This window comes from Homalodisca vitripennis, chromosome 7, assembly GCF_021130785.1.
Source record: "Homalodisca vitripennis isolate AUS2020 chromosome 7, UT_GWSS_2.1, whole genome shotgun sequence".
NCBI lineage: Eukaryota > Metazoa > Arthropoda > Insecta > Hemiptera > Cicadellidae > Homalodisca > Homalodisca vitripennis.
Window position 1 is genome coordinate 94,365,928 of NC_060213.1, and position 27,839 is coordinate 94,393,766.

The window sequence follows — 27,839 nt, forward strand, 5'->3', positions numbered from 1 at the left end:
ACGCTCTGAATTTCAAATAAATCTGAATAAAATTTGAAATAAACTTACTTCTTATACGTATAAGTTAAAACCTGTTTTACTCTTCGAAATCTGATACACTTGATTCTTCACATATATAGACAATCTGAACAAATTATATAAAAATAAAAAAGGGTTGCATCCCCTTGACCAATTATATTTGTGTTCTCAACCTTTTTATCTTCTATAAAGAAACATTTTATTCAACTCGTGCGACAAATAATAAACTTTACATGAAAATACCCAAAGAGATTTCAAAATGGGTTTTAACCCCTAGAAGTGTTTAATTTAGATTTTCTTAATTTCAATATCCAAGAGTGATGTCATCTGACGCCAATGCGTGTTGTGCTCTAATGAAAAAAGAATGTGTTGCATGAAAATCAACCACCCGTGTGTGTTGATAAAAGAATGTAACAACTGGAAGAGAGTTTTGATAAATCCGTTTAAAAAATTTACAATTCCTACTTTGGCAACATTTTACGTACATATGAAGTATGCTTTATATAGAAAATTAAATTATATGTTATGCAGATCAAACATCCACGTATTTCAACACTGTTGTAACCACAAGAATATCTATTTTTCACACAAATGTCTTACGCTTTTAACAAGATTTGTATTGAAGATGGCAACCTATAACCTATAAGAGATTCAATAGGTTTTGCAACTTTGCTACCCCTAGAAGAACTATTTTCTACATTTTCAATGACCGAAAAAGATGAGACACAAGTTCCTCATTACTAAAATAGAAAAAGATAATTTACATTACAAACAAATAACGATTGTAGTTTGGGGTGGAAATGATTATAATTATTTTACATCCAGCTGTTTTAGAAAGATGAAAATTTCCATAAATTTGTTGTTATGACCTCAGTATACTACTGGTATCCAAGACAACTTAAACGTAAATTATAATACAACGGTTGGAAATAAACAATTATTGAAAGAAAAAGATTTTCTTTGACAACTTAATATATAGATGATCGTTCCAACTATCCAATCGCTAATACGGTACCGGAAGTAGGTTCCAATTACCTTAAATAAAAACACAATGAGGGGGGAAATTTTTTAAATCTGTTTTATAGGTTAAATACTGAAAATACTACTAAGTAAATATTAAAAAGTAAATAACATTTAACTGAAGAAGTTCCTTTTTTATCAAACAGGACTCTAGAGACAAAACGTATTACATATTTCTTCATTTTAAATATAATCCTTTTGAATTTTTAACGTAAACATGTCTTTAAACAAATTCAAAATTATTATAGGGCATCATTTACATTATAAGGGCTTCTAATAAGAATAATGCGGACTCAGTATTCCTTCAATCTGACCTAAAATGTATGTAGTGTTACTAAAATTGATCAACCTATTCATTCAAAAATAATGAACTTACACAGATCAATTCGTGTATTTCAATGAAGCTTTGAAAAGCGGTTTCACTCTGCGTCCTTATAACACAAAAACATAATTCTTTTTAACTTACAATCTTATTATTCTAATATTTAATAGGAGGTTGGATTATCCTACAGCGACAATCAGGTGTTTTCAAGAGTTTTTATTATGCTATTATAAAACATAATGCCCTATAATATACATGTTACTCAAAAGAAATAATGTACAAAGCCAAGCGTAACTGCTAGTATTTAGAAATCTAAATATCACTGTAAATTTGATTACATTTTTATACTCGCCTGCATCATTAATTAAAGTTTTATATATTACAATAAAATTTAAAAGATATGTTTCTAATAATAAAAAAAGATAAATCAAATTTAATATAAAATTCCATTTAAATTCGCCTATATAGTTCCTATTAATACTATTAAAAACAAATCGAATTATATTACAAAGTGAATAGTATATGTAAAGCAGGCTTAAAGCCTTTACCGAGTTGTAATTAATAGATGCCAGAAATCGTATACAGTGAAAATTGAAAAAACTCCTAATGTAAAGGTCTAAAATGCAAGTGTCAATTTAAGTTAAAATGGAAGTAAGTAGAAAGAGTTATCATGTAATATATAGAACCAGGGCCGTGCGCAAAATTTTATTTAGGGGGGGGTTCTATACTTATTTTATGAAATATAAAAGAAGAAACTTAAATAAGTAATAGATTAAAAATTAATACGTGTGGAAAATGAGTTTATTATAAAATTTAATTTATTATAAAGTTTATTATAATAAATTAAACTGATATATGGAAACAATATGATATATCCCAATCTTCAAGGTGGGGGTTTGGACCCCCAAGCCCCCCCCCCATGCGCACGGGCCTGTATAGAACCACATTGTATTTAACTTATTCAAAGTCACATACACTTAAATTCTATACTTAAATTAGTATACATATTTTTTTATGAATTGAAAACTATATATCATAGTTAAAATTATTAGTTTGTTTACTAAAATGAGTAAAAATAACTCAATGCTTAATAATAACAGGCCTCTTATTGTTTATGACACAGGTAGTAATTTTGAATTTGTATGGTTATCACTTTAATTATTATAAACCTTTATGGTATAAGAACAACTTTATGGACATAAATAATATAAATTATGTTTCTTCATAGAGTTACATGGCAACAAACATTTAGTATGTTTTAAATCCTCTGAAAAATTTTTATGACTATTATTCCGACACCTAAACATAATTTCAAAGTAGGTTTCCTGTTACCTTAGGGAGAACTACTGCACTATATAACGATAACCACTAAACCCGAAACACATAGTGAATGTTCTGGATGTTATCGGACAACTCCAGAGCCAATATTGGGTCACCACCCTGTCTAATACAGTTCAATATTGCATTCGTGTGAAATATCTCTTCTACTAGTGGAAGGAACAAATTTCTATAGAAAGTTGTAAACCTCTAGAATAAAGAATTTATTATTATTTGAAGTAGTTATGGTTGTTTGAATTAAAAATATAATTGACATTTTTTAAAACTTTTAAAAATAAGTAATCTTTCATTAAATGTGTTTTTATCACTAATTGCACACTGTTATGTTAAAAAATTATCTATGTCATTAGTGTCCTTCGTTTGCTTCAGATTGCAGATATTTATTTATATATGAAGATTGTGCAATTGGGGATGATAAGATAATTTTATCAAGTCGTTATCAAAAAGGATATATAATAGAGTGTATACAAAAAGAAAACAAAAGGTAATATGTAATAATATTATGTATCAGGTAAAACTTTCTAACTGAAATTAGGTATATGTTACTCGCTTTGTATACAAAAAGAAATTTCGGAAAGTAGCCTTATATTAAAATTTTATATTAAAAATAATTAAAGTTTCTTGTCAACTTTAAATTTAAATAAAAATAGTTTCTTATTACAAAGCCTAACAAACATTCACCGGATCTAATTCGATACACATCCGTTCAGACACCGCTGCTAAACAAACAGGTAACACAGAATTATAAGCCTTCACATTAAACATGCTGAAGGCGAAATATATTGGTACTCAACAATTACTACGTAGAGATTCAGGAGAAGCGTGGTCAGGTCGACATTGAGGGAGAATTCTTAAAAAAACCTACTGCACGGCAATATCGGGGCAGTCCCCCAACAAGTATTTGAAGATATCGTAAAATCGGGTTATGCCCGTAAGAGTGTTCGTGAGCGGCAGAAAATACTTTAATCGTTATAGTGTCTTGTGTTAGTGTTTAGTAAAAATGTTTAAATTAAGAAATGTTCTATCAAATGGTTTTTTGTGGAGTCACCTGAGGGGGAAACCTATGGTTTTGAAAAGCCTCGGCCAAAAATAAGCTATCTGGAAAAGTATTATTGAAGTTACATTAACATTTTGTACTATTTTACAATTTTTCCCAGTTGCTCCAAGAGTCTTCATTCCTTTGCTTAGTTGGTGAATGAATTCCATATTATGAAGTAAACGATATGTAATATAACTTTTAATTATACAAATTGTCATTAGAATCAATAAAACTAACTAAAAATTTATTCATGATGAATATTAAAGTTTATATGTGTTAATTTTATATTCCTGATCTCATATTAAATGACATTTTACAAAATCTCATTTAGTTACATCCATTTCTCCTACAAACTGATTACGAGATATATCAAACGCAGTTGCAAACTTTATAAACTTTTAACTGTAGATATGTATCATTTAACGTTATAAAATTATTATAACTGTGCGATAAACCTTTCAACTCACGTAATAGTGCTCTTTAGTTGTTATTATTTAAATGGAGTAAGTAGTTTATGTAATAATTTGGAACTGTATTGAGAAATATTTATGTATTTACTAGAAAATGTTGTTGATAAAATTTTATAATATTATAACCCGCACGAAAATATTTAAATTAAATCTGAAACAGTATCGCTACCAACCACTATATTTTTCTGCTATAACGTAACTATTGTCACATACTGTGTACATTAATCAATTTACATATAAGCAAAATTGTTTATTAACATTAAATGTAATTATATTTAATTGTATTATTTGTAAGTATATTTGTAAAAGTAACAGTTTACTCGTGTTTTACTGCAACGGACATTCAGATTGATCAGTAATTTTCAATACGCGTAAAACAGTTAACAGGGTTCGGCGCGGGGTACGGAGAGGGGAAAACTACATCGGATTGTTTTCATGCAAGCTGTTTTAGTTATTTAACTACTTAGTAATTTTTGTCCGTGTAGCTAATGAACAGAATGAGGAATAACAATGTTGAAATATGAAGTGTTTAGCATAAATAAATTTCATATTTTAGCATTTAAGAAGTTATGTTAAATGAGTAATAACTTTATAAAACAATTAGGAGATAATGACACTAGACAGATAGGTTTCATTTTCTTATTTGTCTAAGAAGGTAGTAAGGTACTGTGTCGTTAAAATAAGTTAATTAGTTATATTTTAATCATACTAATGGATAGAGGTTTTATTATTAAATTTATCTAACGCTGACATTTCTCGATCAATGTTTCAACATATGTTACACATACACTAAATAAAATATTTAGTAATAAATTTATTAAATCACACTATCTATACCGGTTCAAAAAAAACAATTCTATTGTGTTTATTAACCCAGAATGTTATGAAAGAAAACCTTGGTGACATAATCTTCAACGAAATGGCTGTGTTTAGAGATTACCAATTATAATTCCTGGTATTAATACAATAGCGGGTTCCATATGTCATAGTTTATTGTTACGAAATGTCAGAGTCCGGTGTGACATTTCATTGTTTGCTGAACGTTTACAGGTATAATCTCGCCGTTATTGTAACCTTATGTTTAGCCTAGCGAAACAAACTTTTTCATTACAATTTACGAAAATGAATGCGTTATAAATAAGTAGAAACTTAGTACAAAAATATTTGTACATTTAAATTAAAATATTTTCGGTCTCAAAATGTATATAATTATATGTGATTTAATTGGCCCTATCACTCTAAGTTCTGGAAAATATTTTACATTAACCCTAATTTATACTTATATAAGACCTATAAAGATGCATTTATTTGTGTTGGCAGTAGTATGGCGAATTTCTATTTTTTCGGTTCAGGTGATGTAAAAATAATTATATTCTTACAGGATACCTCAATATTGAAAAGAGCTATACACTTAAAATTTTGCATGCAACCAGTGTACTCCTACATGCTAATAGAATATATGCAATATATATTGGCCGCTAAACAAGTTTACTCCGGACTATCACCCCATAATTAAAAAAAAAAAACATTTTTGTTGAAAGTACCATAGAATTCATATGTTTATTAGTGGAACAAATATTATATTTTCAGTTGTCTAAAAAATATGTGTACGACCTTAAAAGAACCTTGGCTTACAGTGGTTGGCGTTATGATACTCCTGTATTACTTATTTCTAATAAATATTATTGTTTCAGTTAAATTTGATTATTTATCAAAATTACCCACAGTTTGATAATAATATATGCAAATGCTATATGTAATGTTTAAAACATAAAGTAGGCTTAAAAACAATTAGAAATTTAAAAGCATATTTTATTTAAAATTGTACAATATGGTATAATTAAATATCCTTACAGGTGATTCACCTTTATTAACCCAAACTTAGTTTTAAATTCGATTTTTTGACCAAAACTCTTTTAAGGACGACTTAATATTATTAACAGGGTGATATCATGCAAGGACCATTGTTTTGCCCTTTCTAAGTCGTGTCTAATCTATAATTTCCAAAATAAAATATTTTTCTATGCATTAAAAGTGCATAATGAGTTAGAATATTGAATGTCTGAATGAATCCTTGCACAGTGCACAGCGCTGGTGCTAAGAATTTCCCGCTAAAACCGTAAGTTCCAATGAACCATTGGTATTATAATTTTAATAGTATGGTAAAGAATTTCTAATATAAGAATTTGTTATTTTTACTTGCTATTTTTATTCTCATGATAAACAATTCCTACAATAAAATTTGTTAAAAGAAAGTTTTATAGTCTTGTTATGTTTAAGACACGTATTTGTTAATCCTTAATACTCACAACAACAATATCACACACAGATGAATTTCTTTGAATAGGTTACCTACAAATTCTATTTGCTTTCTTACTGTGCAAAATTAGTTTTAATAATATTTAGTAAATTCTATAAACTCATAATTTCATAACATAAATGTTTTTATCCCAAGGAGCACCTTAGTTACAAGAAGAGTTGTGCAAAAGAAAACGCGCTTTTATCCTATAAATATTTTGAGCTCTTTTGTAATAATGACGAAATATTTATTTAATTTTTAAGCATTGCAGCTGAATGTTTATTGTTACTTAACTCAAGATTCTATTTGGAATTGGAACATGATTTTTAATTAATCTGCAGTTTACTTAGTCGTATACAATACATTGAAAACGAAATATGTTTATTTGTCTTTAATTAGTTAGGAGAAGTCCTATGAAAGGGATTGAATGAGGATCTAAAAGGATGATTTCTCATTAATATTATTTCGCATAAAATAAATATACTGGTAATATAAGAATTATATTTCTGTTAATAAACTTCCCAACGTCCTATTACAATGAAAAAAAAGATTTATTGTTATTTGAGAGCATAGAGTACATTTCAACGGAAATGGATTAGAGTAACTAAAGTTTCGGACAAACTAAAATAGAGTTGCATCCCCGATAACAACCAAGTTATTTTACTTCCTTGCTATCCCAGAATGTTGAAACTTGATACTTATGATTCTCGTGCCGTGCAAAGAAAAACCAGTTCAAGAAGATCAACTCTGTAAAGGGTTTGCCTGGGAAAACTTAATATTTTCCATGTCCTACAACGAAGAACATTGAAATGCATATGCCTTTACCATCAACAGTAAGTAAATAATTTTATTGGGATTAAAACCTCATAGGGATTTAAAAGAAGACCTTTCAGGACCGAAGAGAGATCCGCAGAACGTTTATATTTATTTATTTTTGCTTTCCGCTACCCTAGCAAGGTCTAATTTGACTCACATTTGTCTTACATTCTCTTAATATAGCTTGTATCGCCAAAACTAATTTAGACCGAATATTACTTAGAATATAGATTACGCTATATATTATAGTACCCTCTATTCTCTTGCATGTATATTTATTTTTGATCGAAGAAACAATGCAAACGCTACTACTGCACCAAGACCACTTTAATTCAGAAATAGATAGATTTACAGCGGTCGGGAGTACACGCTCTTGGCCTAAGTACACTTATCAGGCTTAGACATTTATATATATATATATATATATATATATATTTATTTTAATTCTTCTAAATCTAGTGCGTAATATTGATGCGAACCAGGAATGCTTCTTTACGCAACAAGGCAAACACCACAACGGAACCTGAAACATAACGACCAAGAAGACTACAATGGCCGAAATTATACGCTTTCTTTTGAGACTTCATTGCGCAAATATTTTTAGCGGTTCTATAATGTAAATGCTCCAAAGCCATAGAAAGTACTACAGACTAGTATTTAAGCACAGTGGTTGTTTTGAACGAGGACTATACTTCAATAGTGCCGGACGTGTAACTACATTGTTTAGCCTACAATCATATTAGATTGGAATAAGTATTTTCATTCGGTCTTTGTGTGTGTTTTTAGTTTGGTCAAAGTCTAGTTACAGTTAGCTGCCCCAAATTATTAGCCATGTTGTAATTAGGTAATTCTTACCTCAAAAAACTATCATTACTCACTTAGTTCAGTATTGTACTGAGTTGAGATAAAAAAATCTAGTTTGCGTTTTTAGTTTTATTCATCAGAAAATTTGAAATGAATTATTACTTTACAGGACTTGAGTTTCCCCTAAAATTCCCCACTTTGGGTTAGTAATCGGAGCAGTAGTTAATAAAAGTACTTAATAACCTAACCTTAAGGTGTGCAGATTTTGGTTTTTATAACGTAATCCGATACAGTATTAACAGGGGTCTCCATACCTCTTAATAACCCTTTTTATCATAAACATGAACGAATATAATTCAGAACACAAATAAAACTGCATTATTAAACTACTGTCTAACAAACAAACATTACTTTTCTAAATGAAATTAAAGTAAGGTAGTCACTGGGCAAACAAATATTGCATAAATTCATACATGCAACGCAATAAAGAATAACGACATTCTTTGCCACATAATAGTATTATCTATAGTAAATATAAAATTATATTGCCACCCGTTGATAGTGACCCAGTTAGTATTATTGCCAAACTGTGCTGTGAGCTCCTAGGATAGTACTAAATTATCACATAACAGTACCCTACTCTCATAACAACAGCAGTGGAGCACGATTATGTGAATCCTACAGTTTTATCTCACCAGTTAAATTGTAGTATAATACTAAATCTCAATTGTTAAATAGTAAACTTATAGAAGAAACTATAGGTACATTTTTCTGAAAACATTTAATTTTAAACTCCAACTGTATTCAATAGTGTTGTCACGTTGTAAAGGTACTATTAAACTCAATATGTGAATAGATATATTAAACCTATTACTAAAATAAAGGCGAAATCTTTTTTCACGACTGCACAATACAGATATTGACACCAATTATTTAATGAAAAAATTCCTTTTTTATTAGTTCCTTAACTGCACTCATTTCCGTAACGTAATGAGTCGGTTTGAGGTGCAAAGGTGGCTTTTATCGTCAGTTAAATTTGAGCTAACAACAATTGAACTAGGCTTCCTCTAATTTATTGCTAAGTGATTTCCTGTTTTTTATAGTGAGCCTTTCTTATATTTTGTATATCCGTCTACAGAATAAATAATATATATTTTTTTATAAAAACTGTTACCTTACCCAATAATTTTCCATATAAAAACCATCCGATTAAAGGTATTTAGACACGTTAAAATAAATGAAATCTTTTATATTGGACCTTAGCACTTGATGTATAGCTGCATAAATGTATGTACAGATTATGCAAACATATTGCAACTTGACTTTAAATTGTTATAGATAATCTTATTAATAGGGCAAAACCATTTAATTATGTTGTTTGGTTTTAGTTGAATGAAGATTGTGTTCAAATTTTTGTGGGAAGTAGTGATTTTTTAATTCCTTATTTGATTTGACACATGTGTTGGATATAAACGAGTATTATATTTGTAAAATTACAAATATATCTTTAAAATTAAAATCATAGTTAATATGTATATTTATAGTAACTACGAAGTTCTAGTATTGGTTAAAATGTTCTTCACAGAAGACCTTTATCATCGGAACAAAGTGTAAGGCTGTGATAAAGTCAAGTATATGGTGACCTGGTTGTATGTTATGACTACTGCAATGCCATGAGCATTTGCTATGGTACTGCATTGTCACCATTATTATGATAACTATTGCACGTTATTTCCTTTTTATTTTTACTTAATAAAGATTACAAATTACTGTACCCTATAAATTGCTCTATTCTTTAATTAAAAATTTTAAATTATATGAAGATGCAACAAGAAAGCTCTAAATAGTTCAAGTTTGTAAGGTTACGAATATCCGGAATAAGTTTGCTAATTTTTCCACCCTAACACATAGCCTAACACATTTAAAACATGTGTGAATTAATTAAATGCAAACAAAAACTCTAGGCTATTAATGTATTAACGGGATTGCCTCATCCGATGTTTGTGTATAGTAAAAAGAAATTCAAGGTCGTGCACACTAATAACAGTTACAAATTTATAAACCAGGCAATAAGACGTACATATTGGAACTACGTGATTTTATACTATCTACACAAACCCTTCGCCATAGTTTCTCGTCCGACTGCAGTGGCTTCACGTGAACATAACAGTTTAATGTAGACTCAAACATCAACAGCGGGTATTTCAAGTCGGATATCTGCACATTAATGAAAACAAGTCACGATGGACACTCTCGGACGCGGGAGTTAGTTAGAGTTGGAATCGCAGGTTGGATTCCCACACCTGACGTTAGGAGATTTATGCGATCTGGTGTACACTAATAAGAGCAACTAGCCGGTGGTAATGCTGGTGGGAACACATCTTAAATTACCAGTGGTTGGCTTGTGTGGAAGTTTTCGAAAATAGTGATTTTGCACAGAAAATATACCGAAACACCCAGTTTGCATTCATTTTCAACAACTTGATCTTATGTTATCTTTTGTTATATGAGGCGTATTGTATTATACTTTACATTGGCCAAAAAGTAGCTGTTATAAAAAGAAATTTATACCACAATAACTATTAAACTATGAAGCAACGTGAATATATTTTCTTTCATACTTCTTAAGCAATAATACAATTTTGAAAATTATAAAACACAGTTAGGGAAACACACAATCCCACATAAATACAATATTTTTGCGCGGATATTTCATCAGATATATTTACCAGCCATCCATAAAGCATGCATTAGAGTTTAGAACTTTTAGTCTAAATTTAATTTTAAATCAATTATTGCATCCATAATTATTGTCTAAAATATTTGTAAACGTTTGTAATTACATTTCCTTATATTACCAGTTCGGGTGATTATTGAAAATGTTAAAAATATGATCTCCCACTAAAAGAACAGAACATTGATTTATTTGTCTCATCAAAATACACAAATATTAAATGTTTTATCGCAAGTGACCAATCTACACGAAACCTTTATCTTGAATCAGTGATCATTCGTACGTTTTTTATATTTTGTTGTTTTATCGATTTAGGAAATTTGAGATATCATAATTCTTAATAATTTTATAAATTTAGTTTAAAATGATTCGCAAAGATCTTCCTGTTTAAAATTCTTTATGGATATTGCAACTTATTTTCTTGTCTTATTTACTATTTTTATGGTCTTTGATACTCGATTTAAATAGCGTAAATGAAAGTTTAATGTCCAGTTATATGCTACTACAAACCGGACACCTCTCACTAACTGCTTGAAACATTGCACAATTCAGCTCATTAGGTAAGGCCACGTTCTTTTTAAACCCTTTGGGCCTTATTAATTTTTAGAAATGCCACTTATAGCGTTATTTCCGCATATAGGCAGTTTCAATTGGAGTTTCAAGTACTATGATTTATTCAGAAAAAGTATATTAAATAATTTTCAAGTTAAATTTTTTATGATGAAAATGTTAGATGATTAAAATAAAAACAAATACTCTAAATTTGATTGAATGATAATTAGAAATCGAGTGCAGTGGAATTATTTTACGTAAGCATTCACAATGAAATATCATACGGAAGATATAATGTTTTAATAACTTACAACGATTGGTGGTGGGAAGTGCCCTACCGTTCCAAAAATTTAACAGTAGCTTTTTACTTATAGACTCCTTTTAGTGTTCCTCAGGTAGGCGCAATAAGGCGTCCACTATAACCAAAGGCCTTTACCTTAAAGGCTTTTATATGAAATAATCGTTGTGTAATTGTTCTACACATCTGAAACTATTTATTTTACTTCTATATCAGTTCAAAGCTACGTGCATAAAATACTGCGTAGTAAAATTGTGTCAATTATTTTTGTTCCTTTTAAGATTAGTTTTAAAGAATTAATATAAGAATATTTCACAATAATAAACGGTTTTATTTTAACATTTATATTAAAGAACGTTACTGATAAACTCGATATATGACAGTTTAGTACACAGATCCTATTAAATTTTACTGCATCAGTTAAATTTACTGTTTTATCTTGCTAAGTCGACCTATTAATGTTACTTTTCAATAATATAATAATGCTATTATGTATCGTGTTTTATTTCTTTATTGAGTCAAGTAACAAGACAGTTTATGAATTCTTGTTCAATAGATATTTTTGCTGTTTTTTTGAAAAAAATATAAATTAGTTCTATATAGTACTCTATACAATCTGCAGAGAAATATATCTAAGTCCCAATTAAAACAAGCTGTGTACTAAAAAGTTGGTGGATACCGCTATTGATAGGTAACTAGGTTATCCTAATACATCGTATATATTGAAAATTATTGTTCTATTAAAAAGTCAACGGAAAGTTGGAAATGTAACAGAAAATTTGAATGAAATAAAACTGTAAATTAAAAACTTTGAAAAAGCGTTTCATGTTATTTTAAAGTTTCAAATACTAGAAATTCTTCAGAAAATTCCGGTGTTAGAGGAGGATTATTCAATGTGGCCAAATGATCTAACACATGATTGCTGGACTATTTGGCCACATTGTACAAGGCAAGTCATACGACAAAACAGTAATGTTTTAAACTTCCTTAATCAGTATATTGTTTTAGTTGCACTAAATAATGAATTACCTTCATAGAAGGCACTATTCAAAAAAATTTAAAGTTACTAAATGCATGATAATGTAAAGTGCTAGTAACTAACTATTCAGATTCTAACTTGATGAATCATGTAGAATGTAAGAGGTGTTCAGTCATTGTTAATGGTAATTGGAGCAAACAGTTTTGGGGTTAGGCTATTCTATTGCCAACTTACCCTAACACTGAAATGTCATCCTTTTTATTGCTAATGACATATAATAGAGATTTGTATTTTAACTTATGACAGATGTATTAGGATTAACGCCAGTATTCTGGCAAACAATGCAAACTGTCTTAGGTATCACCGTTTTTAAATCGTCCATCAAATACTAAATTGACTATGCTTTATACTATCATTATTGGTTAGTGATTCTTATAATAGGTTCTTAAAGTATTTATTTATAGCTATGTGCCAAATTACAGGTTGACTATTTGTCTAGGTGTATCACATGTAAAGTTATACCTGTGTGCTGATGGAACACTATGAGTTACAGCCACTATATCTATCAGCTCCTTGCTACTGTGTAGGTATATAGGCGGCAGTGAAAAGTAGAAGAAACTTCTGGAGGCCTTATTCTGTCTCCTTCCACTGCCCTTTAGGTCGTAGCAGTGATTATAATTCCACTGGTTCATGGAATTTCTTTTTGAGCCAGAAAAAATATCTTCCATTTATATATGGATTATTTTATGTTTCACAACCAAATTAAAATGTTTCATAAAATTACTTTGTCATAGCATTTGATAAAAATTTTATTTAAGCAAAAACATTAGTTTAGTGTTCTGATATTTCAAATTAAAACAAAACCATTCATATGCACTTATACCGTAAAAAGTATAATAATAATAATAATAATAAATTAAAATAATTTTTCCCTCATAAATATTAAAACAATAGTATAATTATTATAGTTTTAATAAACCAGGCACTAGATGAAATACGGTAAAAATAACCAATACTATCCAATACAGTTTTATTTTCTCTTATTATAAATGCAAGCCATGTAACCAACAGAGAAGTGGTGTTGCGCTTCAGAGTTAATTTGAACTACACGCTTGAATAGGTTTTATGCACTGAAACTTTATTGTATCGCTTCGGTAAATTCGATTGGTTTTTCTACCAATAGTGTGGAACAACACATCGGTATAATTTATTTAGTGGCATTTTCAACTACTGTAATTTGTACATTTAGTACAATTATATGATTACGATATATTTATATATGTTCATTTCCATAATTTAATAATATTTAAATATTCTGTATTACTGAAATTAATCTTTTTACATTAGGAATAAGTTTTACCTTGTTTTGACAATTTTTTTTCTTTTGGTTGTTTGGTCTCTTATAGAACAAGCAAAAAGAACATGAAATAAAACTACTACTCCTAACACTAGTTGTTCGCAGAGTTGCTCTTTATTATCCGTTATAAGCTACTAAAATATGATATTTCCAAAAATCTCCAATTACACAGTTTTGAAACTTTTATTATTTTTCAGTTTTAGAAGTAGACATTTATATTCGTTGTCTGTTTTAGTAATACAACAGATATAACTTAATTGTAATGAAATAAAAAGAAGACAGACTTTGCATGATATTGAGGAACTTACTTAGTTTTCCGCTCGAAGCTAAGATATGTCAGCAATATTTAAAAAAAAGTAAAAATTACTGTTTAATAAGACGTTTAAAGACTTTACTTTGAATAATAATTTATGAATCATAAAATGAATTAATAAAACTAGTTGGGAAATAATTTTCAAGAAACAATTTACGATCAAGTAGACAACATAAAAGAACATTAGAATAAATTAAAACTTGAAAGTAAAAATATTGCAAAATACCTTTTAGTCCTTTAAAATTTCAATAAAATACTAGTAAAAAAATTAATATCATAAATATACAGCTATGGACTAGATCCAAAGCCAGGTATGAATTATATTTTGTAATTTTAGTTTTATATTATATATATATATATATATATATATATATATATATATATATATATATATAATGGTATTGAATAAAACGGTATTGAATTAATTTCTGAAACCAAAAGCAAGAGTTTTGAAATTACCTGGAAGTATTCGTTTTAATTCTACAGATTACAAAAGTCTTTTCTCATGCACTAACTGTTGCGTAATATTCTAATATTCTACAACGTGTACTCCTTTGTCAAGGAAAGTATTATTCATCTTCTGTTTGACATTACTTCAATCATCCGTAAAACTACTTCCGATCTTCTAAAACTATGTTTGCTACACAAATTTGCTTATTTTCACAACCTCGTATTCGCAACGAATAAAATACTACCAAAATTACTCTCAAATACATTTAACACTTTCTAGAAATTATAAAACCTCCCAAAACAGATCTACTATTATGGTAATTTTCGTAATTAGTAAATTTTACTATTTTTATGCAAAATATCCTAGTTAATGTTGGTTGTTAAGCACTGTTTAATCTGATATACACCTTATTTTTCACTAAGAGCCTGCTTCAGATGCAGTAAAGTTATAATACCTCGTTGTAATTGAATTAGTCTATATTTGGCACTTTATGTTATCTAGAATATCTTTTAATGAATATGTAAATATTTCAGTCCTGTTTATATATGCTAATATCTAAGTGAGAATGTAAACTGATAACAGCTCTCGACTGTACAGAAATCTAAGGCCTAGGAAACTATAGAAATCTTTCTTGTTGCAAAATATTAATTTTGAAGCAGTAGTATATTTTTGCTTGTAGTACAAGCCCATTCCTTTAAATCTGTTCTATTTAGAATTAGTAAAGTGCATGGCTTATGTTGTCCAAGAAATATACTACCATTTTTTTAATATGGCTATCTCGGATTGAGAGCAGAAGTAACATTGTTTTATACTTTTTATAGAAGGCATTGAATAAATAACATTTAAAAGATTTATATGAAGTTCTAGTTTACCATCATCACTACTATTTTCTAGTTGTTTATAATTTGTTAATAAATACAGTTTCCTAAATTAAAAATTTCCAAAAATTTTAAAATTATCAATTACATATATTAATATATGACCAAACTTATCGCCCACAGCTATTTTTGTAATCTAAAAACTAAAAGATTATTTCATACTTAGGTTTAAATCTGTAGAATTATATAATTGTCAATAAATAAATGACTTTCATAGGCTTATTATATTTACTTCATTAAATTTTTACTGTAATTGTAACATAACTATTTGGAATCTAAATATGTATACAACGAATTATGTACAAGATTATGTTATTAATACTATAGTCCATAATTATCCATAGTTTAAATACAATGTTTTAGTTATTTATTTCTAGGCAGGAATGAACAGAAGATTACTACGGAGCGATAATCAAGGTAGGAATATGTGACTGTTCCGGCAGATAACATTTCCGCCAAAAAGGCTCTAGGGACTAGTTGTCCAAAGCACACAGTAATTGCTTTGCGGATCTTGAAGATCAAGAACCTTAACCCATGTTTACAATCTGATCTAAATTGAAATTAAAGTGAAAGTTTTGTACGTTTAAAATCTTCATGGTAGAGCCTAATAGTAAGGATAGCATATCCGTGGCAAATATATCTGTACTATAACTTATTCGACATGGAGCCCAAATTACTGATGCTGCAAAACAAGGGCTAATGATATTGTCACTCGTTGCTTACTCGATGACAACGAATGTCATCTTTTTGAAAAGTAAGTCTTTATCATATGATTATAAAGAGTATTTTGGCTGTGCATTTTGAAAATTATTTTAATTGTTTTAAATCATTCACCTAGTTAATTATAAATGTTATATGTATTAAATGGTTCTATGTTGCTTATCAAGTTCTCGTGTCCCTTAAACAAAGTTATTTTTGAAAATATAAATTTTTATTGTGACAAAAAGTATAGTAAGGATATGTTACTACCCATACATTTACTAAAGACAAAGACTAAAGATTGTTATTAAGCATACAGAAAACTTTAACTCCGTATTTTCCTTGGTCTTTTATGTTCTTCCCATTACTTTTTCAAAAAGCATATATAGCGTATTACTAAAAAGTATAATATTACTACAGCATCAACATACAGCGTAGCTCATCTAGTATGAACCAATAATAATAATAAAAAAGGGCCATTCCTGTCCCCCTTCCTTTTTATTTTCCGCTGTCTTGTTTCTTTCTTGCCGTAACGATTGCCATTGGCTAGTGGCCTCTGGTCAGTCTTGGGTGTTCGGTAGACGAATGCACACGTATTGTGACCTGTGTTGTTCGTATTGTGTAGTTCAGTTTTAATGATTAGTGTTGTTTATAGTTTTTTTATTAAGTGCATGTTTTTAGAGTTAGTGAAATTGACACACAACATGGTGGTTGTGATTCCTGACTTAGGCGTACCACAACGCTTTGGTATGATTTGTTTATTTTAACCTAGTTTGTAATTATGTATTAGGTTATTTATTTACCTGAAGAAGAGATCAGATTGCAGATCTTGAAACGTAGTGTTACTGATTTCTTCACTAAACGATGGCAAATTTCCGGAAAAATCCTGTTTCCTTCACAATCCTTCCATCGTCAAATATAAACTTCAAACAAAGAAATACAAATTGGTTGTGTCTAACTTGTGGATTCTTGCAAATTTTGTATAGCTATATTTTTACAATTATATAGCTAATGATATGGTCCATTTGTAATTAGAATAAATATTCAGTTTCTATTTTATAAATGAAGTCGTAATTAAGTAAATAAAATTATAATATATATAATATAGTTAATAATTGTATATTAAAGTTTGTCTTCATAATGTAATATACATGTAACTAAACTATTACAATGAATTAGTAAAATATTGCTACAGTACATGTAAATATGATACATATGAGAGTAAGGGAAATAAAATAATCGTTTCCAACAATCAAAACAGAGCTGGGACTGAAGTAGATAGATTGCATGTCAATCAAGTTTGTTGAAATATGCATGCAAATCATATTCAGTATTGCTTATAGTAGCAAATAATGTCATGTCAGGTTTAATTTTTATATAAAATCTAGTTATAGACTATATGTGAGCAGTTTTAATTATACAATGTCTTAAATCACATTATTAAACAATAATTTAAAAATACTGATATTATTACAGATTCAATTAACTTTATATTTCAGGTTTAATAAAAAAATCAATGATCCTAAAATATGCAAAATACAGTGTCAAACATTTAGTGAGCTGACAAAATTGCCTATTACAAAAAATAAATAAATAAAAAGCTCAAGATTAAGGGTAAAAAGGAGTATGATGTAGGCTAATGTCCCACCATGTTATTTGGCTAAGCGGTAGCAATATAATATTTTCAGTCATCTGAAAACAAATTTAAGTAAAGACCATAACTTATTAATTTTGATATTACTATGAGGTTTTAAATATGTTTAAAATTCCCATGTAAGAAGCCTAACTATTTTCTGCTTTAATAATATCATTCTCTCACTAAGAAAATACTTAGCACAAATTTTAAAAACTTTAGTACCGGTAGTATGGTAATGACTGACCCCAGGATGTTCACTTTTGGCTGGTTTCTACCTCTTTCAGTTGAACCTACACTGGGTACAGTAAAAAAGTCATGTGTCACTTACATATGGGCTACCTTATGGGTGACCAGGAGGTGTACATAACTTACCGAATATAAAGAGATTCAGGGAGGAAGGGTGGATCGATAGATGTATTCAACTGCAGGAGATGACTGTTGGAGTCGGTGAAGCTTCTTAAGTGTTAAAGATTCTTGCTAGCCTAGACATAATGCCGTGCCACCCTTGAATGATTTTAATGTATTTGCTTGTTCACAACTGCCTTAACATTTTTCTAAGGAGGCATAATTAAGATTAACACTCTAAATTCTTCCTCGTGCATCTTTTCAGAAGCTTGCCTTTATCCTCATCAAAAATAACCAGTCATTCCGGAAGCAGCCCTTTCAGGACTATGTGCAATGTCTAATATTCTTGTCCTAAGAGAACAAAAAATATAAATGATTGAAAGAAAATATTAAAATAATGTTGCAACTTTAGTTTATAATGGTTGATTAAAGTTTATTTATTTTTTTAAATGGGTTCTGTAAAAGGTCAATGTGACGAAATCCAATTAGGTTAATACCTGTTAAAGGTTGTGAATTTAAATCTTCTAGTGGACTGATCGGTTTGGTGACTGGGTTAAGTTAATTTTTGGAAAAAAACCTAAAACTGTACTAGTTATTTATAAGAAAGTTATTTATTTACTAAGAATAAAAATAAAATATTCAGTATACATATCAATGGCTTTTAATAAAATTTCAGTAGTAAAACATAATTTTATCATTAATTTAACGCATATACGTCATTAATACTATTTAATACAACACAAAGGCTGATGATATTTTGTTGCGATTAACAGATGTAATTTATTTGTTTCTTACTGGAGTAGGTTATATTCATTACTAATATTCTTCTAAGTAATTTGTGATAATCACTCCACGTACACAGCCAGACTTATAGACCGGCTACCATTGGAGAGTGCAAAATTCTATTTATTGAGTTTAAAAAATGAAATACACAGTAATATAAAGTAATACGTTCGTATACTCTTTGATTAAATTCAATAATGAGTTGTAATTTTCATTAAAACGATAGCCAAGTTTTATTACTAAGCTTATTTTTGTTACCATATAACGTGTTTATATTATATGAAAGCAATTAAAAATTGTGTCGAAAAGACTAACCTTTAACTGATCGCAAAGAAAACTATAGGGACACACAAAGAAGCAAATACAATTGTTGGAACCTAATAGAGCACATGCCAAAAAATTAAATACAATAAGGAATATACTAAAGGTGTATTAGATGTCTTTCTTATGTTAATTCAAGATCTGGTAAAATCTATTAAAACTAGATACAGGGACTTTGTAGGAAGTGAATGTGTTTGAAGAAATTAAAGTAGAATAAAGTAAGTTTTTAGATGAACTGTTTGAGCGTCAATATAAATTATTAAATATATCGCAAAATTTCTGATCCAAAGTATAGAAATTAAAAGCGTTTCAAATATCATTATTGGAGGAGTAGGGGTTATTTCTATGGAATATAATGCAGAGAAGAGATATACGTATCAGAGATTGATGAATTTTTTAATAACTATGACCGCCTTGGTTACTTGTGGACGTATCCATAAGGTTTTTGATATAAATATTTACAAAAAAAATTGCGTGACTCACTTGGTATAGAAATAAAATGAAAAAATCTGTAGTTTCCCAAAAACATGACATCTTAGTGATCTTAGGAGTAATTAAACGTCATGTTAGGGCTTGAGTTGAAAGTCATCCTGGAAATTACTATAGCTTGTTTTATACTTGAAATAAGAAATAACGTGTAAAAATTTGGTGATTCAACAACAGAATAGAGTAAAAAAATTCGAATTATAAAATATAAGTACATACATAAATATATGAACTGAAACAGAGTAACCTTAGATACAATTTCCCTTTATAATTTAGTAAAACGTTTATAGTTATAACAAAATAACAATCTGAAATGAATAGGAAGTGTCAGTAAATTATATTAAAGATAGTTTTATCTATACAAATATATTCAGTCTTTTCGTTGATAAGAATTTTATCAACATATTGTGTTATATATTATATAATGAAAGCGAATTTTTAATTAATTTTATGCATCGGGTATAAGCATAATAGGTAAATCATCATTTGCGGAACAACAGGAGCAGTAGAATCTTTATAAGGAGAAAGCTAGAAACGCATCGTAAAATGTAGAATTAGAATGGCCAAATAAGAAAGCGATCATTAAATTGCTTTATAATTTATGTATTTCAATATTGCAACAATCTACGTACTAAAATTAATAACAGCTATACAGTTTTATTTAATCTTACATTATATAATAATATCATCTCCATGATTTAATCAATTGTGTTCAAAGAGCAAAATCTAAAGTTTATTGCATGATTGCTTATGTTAATTTTTATATAACTAAATTCATTGAATGTAGGAAACTTATCAAATATAATTTTATAGTGTAAAAGGTCTTCTTCATTACAATTGATCGAAATAAGCCTGACCACGAGATCTTGTTATTAAAATTGCTTCCTCTAAAAGACGTGGTTGGATATACAACAAAGAAGTTAGATTGAGAAGGTAATTCTGTTTGCCCAGTGGAGAGAAGTGGATAATAATAATTGAGTCTTCTCCAACAAAATTGTCAATTTAGTACCTTTAGTCCAGGTTAACCAATTATTCTGATACAATAAATTCCTTTTCGTATTAAAAATTGATTGAATAATATTTTCTAACAATATATTTTACTTTGTTTACATGAAGTCTTTTTATTTTATCCAAATTAAATCCATGAGAACTGTTAAAACACGAATATTATGTAAAATAGAGCAGATATTTATGAATTTATTAGGGTTATTGTAATGGATGGAATAGTGTGATTACATATATGTGCGTTTGCTTCAGTATGTGTTAAGCTATTTGTGTACGTAAATCAGAATTTATTTGGAAGTAATATAACAAAGAAATGTTAATATATCACTTTTTGTAACAGTACTTATATGGGTTGATACAACAGGACATTTTGACAAACAATACAATTATATTATTGTTCTGTCTTAATGGTGAAAAACTTTCATTTCTTAGTTATATCTGGTCTATTTATATTCCCATTATTGGTTTATTCATCGCTCTTTAACATTCATTTGTATAAGTGTCTCTGGATATTCTCTATCAGTTAACTAGTATAGAGTATACAAATTCCAGTATTTAATTATTATATATAGAGAATTAAGAGACATACTGGATTCCGTAGTAATGTCTTCATGTCTCAGAACAGTTTGCATAAATAGAGGATGAGGATTACTGTCCGGTCAGAGGAATCCCATACACGTATGCACGACACATTTTTAAATATTACTGACATGACAATATGTTGCTATGTAAGACAGAAAGTAGAACACCAAGACGTTTGTACAATGACTAAAACACAAAAGTTTCGCATAAAAACTAATTTAAAAAGCCATGTTAAGACAAATGTATGTATATATATATATATATATATATATATATATATATATATAAAGTACTTGCTCCGCCGGGAGTCGAATTCGACTCCCGGCGGAGCAAGTACTTTTTGCGATTCAATATATATATATATATATATATATATATATATATATATATATATATATATATATAAAACTTTTGTGATGTGTCTGACTAAGATAGCCTTGCTATCGAAAGGCCTCACAATAATAAAGGTTATTAATAATTTGTTTTTTGTGTTTAAATGTAATGAGTTAAAACACACACACACACACACACACACACACACATATACAGCATTTAAATCTGACATTTTAACTGCATTGAGCTCTTGAGATTAAATTACTCGTTATATTGTGCCTTCCTCTTGTTACTTAAACAAAATGGTCTCCAATAGTAACTAAATGTTTGAGTACACTTCGTTTGGATTTCCCAATTTTAACCTCCAAAAAAATATGTAGTACCTGGCCTGAATTGGAAAAACATACACAGTTTCAGAATTACCCTATAGATTGTCTAACTTGTGGTTTCCTTGAAATCTCTGGGTCTAACATTAGTATTGGTTTAACAATGCTTTAGGATTTTTATTCTTAAAACATAAAATATCAATTTTGCCATAATGGCATGATTTACATCAGAATAAAGGGTTCGTAAGATGCACAATATATATATATTTTTTTCACTATATATCATTGATTGCACTACGAATTTATGGTGTAACAAGATGATGGAATTTGTCCATTTTCTCTATGTATGCCAATATTGAAGATTAATTATTACTATTATTATTAAAGATATAATACTACACAAAATAATTATTGGATCTATGACTTACAGGTCTTTTTAGATCGTTGTCAGTATCTCAAGTGTCTAACTTATCAAGCGGAATTTGATAGTTATCTTCGATTTTAAACGAATTTTCTATCAATAAATTAAAGTTTGAGAACAATAATGTTCTTAGCTAATAATGATCCAATATTAGAACTTGGCATAGGATCACACAATTCAGTTATAAGAAATTACAAGCACCCACAACCTGAACAGAATGAAGATTACGGATTTGATTTATTTTTTGTCAGGAATCTATTCTAAAACACACACACACACACACACACACACACACACACACACACACACACACACACACACACACACACACACACACATATATATATATATATACATATATATACACTGAAAGATTAATTAAAATCAGCTATGTCAGCAAAAATAATATTACAAGTAGTACTACGTTTTATTTAAAGGAAATTGTGATTTGAAAGTATCTACACGTGTACAGTCTTACAGTTTTATATTGCCTTTTGATGGTATACCATAAAATAATAATTCTATAATTATAATTATAGAATTTAATGATATTATTAAAACATGGAAAGAAAAGTGCGACTATGTGTATTAAATACGTTTATAACTAATGGTGTAGCCATTATAAGAAAACCGTATATTGATACACTCCAAAACTTTTTTTAAAGGTTTTAAAACTTTCTAAGGGCATTTTATTTCTTTAATAAAAATATGACTAAAATAATGGTATATATACCATTTGTTTTACTTAATAGAAGTGGTTTTCATTAATATCTCAAAAATATAACATGTTAGGCGTAACATAAAAAGCGGAACAATCGGTAATAGGTTAACATAGCTGCATTTTATCAGCTCTGCATATGAGTTGTGTTTCTGTTCCGGGTTTCGCGTCCCTGCCACGTCAGATTTATTTCAAAACTTTTACAATAAATCATGCAGATTATTCTTATCCAAACCTTACGTGATAAAAAAGGCAGCAAGTATTTTCAAATCTTTAAGTATTAAAAAAAATTTAAAACAATAGCTGATATTATGCTTGACATGTGTGTTGAAAATATCGATTATTTACACATTCATGTATATTTAAGAGAAACTTTTCATAAAAATTACTGTGAATCGACACAATTGTATAATTTTGGGTTCACATCCTATTCGTAAATAAATTTACTATCAATGTGCCCCACCGAAAGTGACCGCTTGGTATAGCCATATATATGACAGAGATATATGTTCCTTCATTTTTGTTGAAAACACTATGACATGCTAGAGGAGTATGTCTTTCGGCAGTTAAAAGACATTTAGGCTGAGAAGAGTTTATTCCACTTTCAGCCAGATTTAATACTGTTACACTTTTACAGATGTAAGGGAAACACTCGATACTTAATTTGGAAACCGTTGAATTGAAAGGAATAGGCCTACTCCTTGGTCTCTATGGAGTCCATATATGCCTAATTTTGACCTGTTCTTCTAGGGGAAACTCGATACTTGGTTCAGAAACAGTTGGACTGAAATGGATAGGCCTATTCGTTGGTCTCCATGGAGTCCATATATGGCTCATTTAGACCGGTTCTTCTCGGAAACTTGTAAAGAACCTTGTATATGTAGAGAAGGTTGGAAATTTGAATCAGACAACTGATGCTTTTTTGCGTGGCTAATCTAGTTAACATTTGCTTTTAAATTATCTACAATATATTAAATTAACATTCTGATTATATTAAAATGTTTAACCTCAAACCTCGGAGTTCATTTGTGGAGAACCAATTATAAAGCTATAATAAGTAAGTTATTTTATTATTTCGTAGCAATTTTAAATAATACTGTATTCCATTATATATATATATATATTATATATATATATATATATATATATATATATATATATATATGTGTGTGTGTGTGTGTGTGTGTGTGTGTGTGTGTGTGTGTGTGTGTGTGTGTGTGTGTGTGTGTGTGTGTGTGTGTGTGTGTGTGTGTGTAACTGCAAATAAACCTTTAAATTATAATATTAGTATGTGTGGTTATTGCACGTGTAAACACCATCAAATATACTATTCAATATAAACCAGAGTATTGGAACAGAATTTCGGTTCTTGTTTGTACTCGTACACCGGTGATTACGATTCCATTACGTCAACAATAATTAGCTAATCACACGGCAAACCTCACAGAAGCTCCAATTAATTCTGACAAATCAGAATCGGATTTTGTTCATAATATGAAATGCAATTACTGTTACATAACACTTGTATAATATTTTATATGGTTATAAATATGTTTTCTACTTATAAAAATATGATCACGTAAATGATTTTTTTACACGTCTAAGTGTCTTATACCGTATTTATATTAGCTATGTAATGTGGTAAAATTGTAACAATTCCAAGGAAAATTTGTATAATTATCACAGTTATAAATAAAGTTCTTATTGTAAAATTAACAAGGAATATTATTGTATACAGTAAGAAAATATTTCATAAAAATTATTAAATCTAGTAAACGTGTGAATAAAGTTCCATTTTGCTTATGCATTGACTTAGTAATAAATTAAGCAATCCATACGGTACAAAGTGATGGTAAAAAACCCTTCACCTGAAATGTTTCCATACATGATCGCACATTAATACTTTCTTCTCTCTCCGAGTTCCTCTCCTCAGTTTCCTTACCAGTCAAGCCGGCTTCAGTTTATTCTAATTCTGACTGGTTAACTATGAGTAAATGAAACGCTACTATATGTTAAAGGGATCCCCTTATAACTGTTGAGGTAATATACCACTATTTCAAAACAAAATATCAAGTTTTAAATTGAATTATATTTTTATTTTCTAATTAATTCTAATGGTTAGGCTATTTTGTACTCTTTGCATTTATTATTCTTCAATTTTAAACTGAAAATACACATTGTTATAATATACATGAAGTAATATGGAAAATAAAACATAAACTTATGCTTAAAAACTTTTTTTGAAATAAACCACTTTGGTAAGTATTAATTTGTACATCTCAAATAACGTTAGGCTACATTTCCGAGATATTACAATTACAAACTCATTGATGTTTTTCAGCGAAGTCTTTTGCATGATCAAATAGGTAACGTGGATCCATTCAATCATCAAAAGAATTGGGGGCCAGCAATGAAGCAATCTATTTTATAATCACAGAATTCAACTTTTAAAGCGAGTATATATTTGTAAAAGAATTGGTCAAACTCGCAGGATGTACAATTGAATACAATTTAACCGCTTGGAATCACGCAACAAGGTGAGAACTTATTGGTTACCAACACGCAGTCTAACTAATTTTACGATAACAGGAAGTGTTTCAGTTGCGGCAAATCAATGATGATATCTGTGGAATGTGAACGAGAGGTTATAATTGATGTGAAACATCTGAGGAAGTAACAATACATCTCCTGTTAAATACTGGCTTTAAGATAAAATTGTTTATATTAAGTGGTATAATTACTTGTTTCAATTGATTGTATTGTTTTAGTATAGCTATTTATAATAAAAGTTCCACAAAAACATTACGATTCAGCTATGATAATGTTAAAACTAATATGATTATTACTATAATAATCTATGAATAGAGATAAAAACCAATGTTTTAACTTAAAGCTAATAAGTTTCTTGTGCACTACAAAAACTACAAGCATAAACAGAAAATACAGTAGCTTAATAGCAGCTTTCTTGATCGAAGCTATTATGTTATATGGAAATATGACGAATTTAAGTGCCCACTATATTGAAATTTATTTATTTAGAAACATAAGATAGTTAGTTTATTATGAAATTGAAATAGTTTCAATTCAAAGTCAATCTCCCAAAGTTTAGAGATTAACGGTGACACCGTAGAAATTTAATTTGAATAAATAAGACTTATACTTTGTTTCACAGGCCTCCATTTTATTGCTTGACTCATTCCTCCAGAAAAAGAGTGTTACGCACGGAGATCTTTTTTTTTAGTTTAGTGTAACAAATAAGTGGTAGTGTTCTTAGTTTCAAGGACGACAGAAATGTATTACCTGTACACAAAAACTCTTATGCTTTCTAATATAAAAACGAGCTCTGTTATCGAGATACTCAAACATTATGTACCTATGCTCACTGCAAAGATAGCGCTATGATTGATAGTCAAAGAAACGATTCTCGTGTATATTTAATACTGAAGTTTATGTGTATATGCACAGATAACTCTACCCATCCCAGTATGAATAAATTCCTCTTATTTCAAGGAAGAAAACTTTTTTATTTTCGATCAAACTATTCATGGGTAGACAGTATGTGTGAAATATGTACATAGAAATGTTATAGAGATTTGAAACTTGGAATAAAATACTCACTTTGGGAAGTTCAAAGGGAAATTCAAAATATTCTAAAGTATAATTAATTTTAAATACATTTTACAAGCATAAATTAACTGGGATAATGAACATAACTCCACTATGTAATGTAGTTTACAGTAAATGCATTGTCATGCAAAGAATAAAATCAAAACTAAATAATAATAAATGATGTTATCTAATTTAAGTAAACTGTAAAACTGTGTCTTAAGGTAGTTTGAATAAAAACACTATACGCTAATAGTAACAGATATCGAGACTAAACAAACAGTTTTATTCGCAGGTCAAAACAAAAGCTAGTTTCATATGTGAGAAATTATTACTACGCAATGCCGGCGGCTTGGGTGGTTTGTCATTGTTGTGGTGTAATGCGTCAGCGGTACACGTTAATTTATGCGTATAATATATCTGGTAATAAAAACAGTTTTAGGGCACATATTGTAAACATGTGAGTATATTTAGGCTTGAACTTGGGGAAAAAGGCATTGACAAATTCACTATTGATCAGTTTTGTTTTGAGTTATTTTAAAAGCAGTGAACTGTTAACTCAAAAATAGTATTACATTTTCCCATTCAAACGTGCTTTTTCATACTTTTTTTAGTTGTCTTACAATAAATGTATTACCTAATAACTGTTTTGTGTGTTTATAGCTATAACGTAACTTATAAGCCAAACTTCAATTTCCTTGTGTTCCGTACATAAATGTATTCTAATAAAATGGCAAAACATGCCATTTCGATTCAATGTTTAATTAAACATATGTAATATTTAGTATTACTTCATTTTCCTTACGCTATTTATTCTACTACATGTGTGTTAGGATTTATAAAGTAGAATGTATATAATATTAAATTGTATAAATATTATCCTGAAATTT